Genomic DNA, 4,318 nt, shown 5'->3' with positions numbered 1-4,318 from the left:
CTTCTTTTTTTCAGCTAGGGATTGTGTGCACATACAGCTTCCTTTATGCACTGCCACCAGTTTCATGGGACTGAAAGAATGAGAGTGATCCTGCCCCAAAAAAATGAAAATAGGGGCCCAGTGTTACCCTGAGTCTCCCCCTCCTTACCCTGTTCACCTGAATTATTTTGTTTTATTCACATCACAATGCAATTTTGAACTACATGTCCTGCAGAGTGCTGAAGATCAGGGCTGGATTTATCATACAAATTGTCATTTTTCTTAAGGTAGCATTCAGATGACAGAGATCTCTTTAACGAGATGAAGTACTTCTCCCCTCCCAGTTGCAAAGTGTTTGCTTACATGTTGACTACTTTGGACTAGCAAAGAGATGGAAAGCTCTTCTTTGGTTCTGGCCAACTTGTGCACAAATTTCTCTTCTGCCAGCAATGGTGGGGTCAGGAATGGGGTAGAAGGGAATAGCTACCTCTCTATACTGTGTGTCTGGATCACACGTTTCAAGTAGAAGGGGGATGTAAATTTCTAAGCAAAGAGTGAGGAGGTCAGTGGTATAGAGCACCTGAGACCATGGGTAACAGGCACAGGGAGAGAACTTACATTAGGAAAACTGAACTGGAGTAGGAATTATGATGGCACTGCCCTCTTCACATCTACAAAGTGTCATGTTGGACTTGTACAGCATTCTGGGTGGCCCATGTCTCTGCGGAACAATGGTGAAGACTGAAGTACTGAGGACAGAATGTTCATCTTCCCCGTTCAGGCTGGTTTTACACCAGTGCTGCTGCACTCCAGTTTAGCAAGGGCTGTGAGCTCCAGTTCTGGCATCAGCTTCTAGAAGCAATGCCAGAGTCCTGCAGTAGGTGCTGGCTGCCAAAATCTTGCACTGGCCACTCAGCTCTTGCATATATACAACTGACTGGCAGAATTAGAGGCTGGAATGGGGCTCAGCACCTTCACTATTGAAGCTTCTTTGAGTTCATGGCAGACAAGTCATGGAAGATGAGAAAGACCAAGTCTACTTCCCTAGCTCTTGTTTCAAGTGCTTGTAGTTCACCTAAATACCTTTGTTTTTTCAGAGATGAAGTTTTGTGGGCTTTTCCAAAAACAGACAGACAGGCTGAAGACCTTCAGAATTTACTGAACACCACCGAGGTAAGTGTTTCCCAGTATCTGTCTGGTCTCTCTATCACGAACTGGACTGATTGCTTCATAATGCTATAGCAGTGTGTTATATCAGCTCAGATTTCTGCAATTGATTTTGTGTACTAAGGCACTGCAAAATTGGTAAAACAGCAACATATAATAAGTAGAAAACATTTGCTCAGAGACCTCAGCACATTAGTTCAATCTTGTGTCACCTATATGACTTGCACAGCTTTGAAGATAAATCTAGAATATAAAGAGGTAGTTTTCTTTAAGCAGCATCTTATTCACATTATAAGTCTGTTAAGCAATACATTTTTATTATTTCAATCTTTCACTGAGTAAGAGTATTCAATTAAAATGAGGTATCTCTTCCTTTTCAAAAGCATTTCCCCAATCACATCCTCACAGTTTGAAGCCAACAGCCAACACTTTACAACAAAAGGTGCAATGTTACCCCCAGCCAACATAATTTTCAGGAAGACTGAGGATGTGTCTCAGATGATTGAGAGTTTTTGACATTGCCCATATCCCATCTTTTCCTGTTTTTCCTATTTCTTTTTCATTCTATGTCCACCCCAGTTACTACCAGTCCTCTGCTGTCCCTTCTAGCATCATACCCTTCAGTTCACACAAACCTTCATACCACTTTGCTCTTTTCCACCTCCACAGGTCAACTCACATATTCATCTCCTTTGTTATAATCAAATAGATCTCCCCTCCTCCATCTTTTCCTCAATTCTGTCATTCTTCACTTTCTTCTGTACAAGAGCTTCAAGAAGCCAAGAAGAGAGAGGGAAAGGGAAAGATAAAATGGAAAGGAAAAAGCTAAGGGAGAGGGAAAGGGAAAGGGAAGGGGAAACATAGTCACAAAACATGGTCCTCATGGGGGACTTCAGCCATCCTGATATCTTTAGGAAGGACAACACAACAGAGCATCAGCAGTCAAAGAGGTTCTTGAAATGTGTTGACGATACCTTCCTCTTCCACGTGGTACAGGAAGCCATGAGAAAAGGTGCTATGCTGGACCTCGTCCTCACCCAGCTCAAGGGCAGCCTTGGCTGCAGTGACCACAAAATGGTGGAGTTAAAGATCCTTAGGGTGTCACAGATGGTGCTCAGCAAACTTTCTACTCTGGACTTCAGGAGAGCAGACTCCAAACTCTTCTGGGAACTGCTTGGCAGGGTGACATAGGATAAAGCCCTGGAAAGAAGAGGGGGCCAAGAAAGCTGGTCCAGTATTCAAGGACCATCTCCTCCAAGATCAGAAGCAGTGTATCCCAAGAAAGAAGAAGGTGGGCAAGAATGCCAGGAGGCCTGTGTGGATCAACATGGAGCTCCTGGACTTACCTTGTCACAGAAAGAAAACTGACAGGGAATGGAGGCAGGAATGGGTTACCTGGAAGGACTACAAAGAAGTTGTCCAAGCAGCCAGGGATCAGTCTTCACCAGCAAGGGCTCTAGCCACACCACCCAACCTGCAGGAAAAAAAGATAAGAACTGAGAGAAGAAATATCTGCCCACTGTAAGTGAAGATCAAGTTCAAGACCATCTAAAGAACCTGAAGGTGCAAAAGTCCATGGGACCCAATGAGATCCATCCACAGGTTCTAAGGGAACTGGCAGATGAAGTTGCCAAGCAGCTATTCATCATATTTGAAAGGTCATGGAAGTCTGGTAAAGCTCCCACTGACTAGAAAAAGGGAAACATAACCCTCAATTTCAAGAATGGAAAAAAAGAAGATCCATGAAACTACAGGCCAGTCAGTTTCATCTCTATGCTTGGCAAGATCATGGAGCAGATCCTCCTGAAGGCCCTACTAAGGCACATAGAAAATAAAGATGAGATGATTGGTGGTAACCAACATGGCTTCACCAAGGGCAAGTTATGCCTGACTCCTATTATGATGGAGTTCCAGCATCAGTGGATAAAGGAAGAGCAACTGACATAATATAGCTGGACTTGTGCAAAGCATTTGACATTGTCCCGCATGACATCCTAGTTGACAAATGGGAGAAAAATGGATTTGACGGATGGACAACTGACTGGATAAGGAATTGGCTGGATGGTCTCAGAGAGTTGTGGTCAACTGCTCAGTGCCCAAGTGGAGATTGGTGACAAGTGGCATTCCTCAGGGATTGGTACTGGGACCAGAGCTATTTAACATCTTTGTAGGTGATATGGACAGAGAGATCAAGTGCAAGTTTGCAGACGACACCAAGCTGAGTGGTACAGTTGACATGCTAGAGGAAAGGGATGCCATCCAGAGGGACCTGGACAGGGTTGAGAGGTGGGCCCATGCCAACCTCATGAACTTCAACAAGGCCAGTGCAAGGTTCTGCACTTGGATCAGAGCAATCCCAAGCATAAATAGAGACAGGCGGAGAATGGCTTGAGAGTAGCCTGGAAGAGAAGGATTTGGGAGTATCAGTTGATCAAAAAGCTGGACATGAGCTGGCAATGTGTGCTTGCAGCTCAGAAGGCCAAGATGTAAGCATGACCAGCAGGGCAAGTGAGGTGATTGTCTCCCTCTACTATGCTCTTGTGAGACCCCACCTGTAGTACTGAGTCCAGTTCTGGGGCCCTCAACAAAAGAAAGACATTGAACTGTTGGAGTGGGTACAGAGGAGGACCATGAAGATGATCAGAGGGGTGGAGCATCACCCCTACAGGCACAGGCTGAGAGAGTTGGGGCTCTTCAGCCTGGAGAAGACTCTGAGGAGACCCTATAGCAGCCTTCCAGTACCTGATGGGGGCATACAGAAAATCTGGGGAGGGACTTTTTATCAGGTCATGTAGTGACAGGACAAGGGGAAATGGCTTTAAACTGGAAGAGTGTAGATTTAGATTAGATATTAGGAAGAAATTCTTTACTGTGAGGATGGTGAGACACTGGAACAGGTTGCCCGGAGAGGTTGTGGAGGCATTCAAGGCCAGGCTGGATGGAGCTTTGAGCAACCTGTTCTAGTGGGAGGTGTCCCTACAGCAGAGAGTTGGAACTACGTGATCTTAAACGTAATGTCCCTTCCAATCCAAACCATTCTATGATCCTATGAAAAGGAAAGGAAAAATGAAAGGAAAAGGAAAAGAGAAAAGGAAATGGAGTGGGGAGATGGAGTGGGAGAGGGAAGATACAAACAGTACTTCCCAACAAATCAAAATGATTACAGAAGGGA

This window comes from Meleagris gallopavo, chromosome 1, assembly GCF_000146605.3.
Source record: "Meleagris gallopavo isolate NT-WF06-2002-E0010 breed Aviagen turkey brand Nicholas breeding stock chromosome 1, Turkey_5.1, whole genome shotgun sequence".
NCBI classification, from domain to species: Eukaryota; Metazoa; Chordata; class Aves; order Galliformes; family Phasianidae; genus Meleagris; species Meleagris gallopavo.
The sequence above is the reverse complement of the archived record's forward strand: the minus strand, read 5'-3'. Positions refer to the sequence as shown.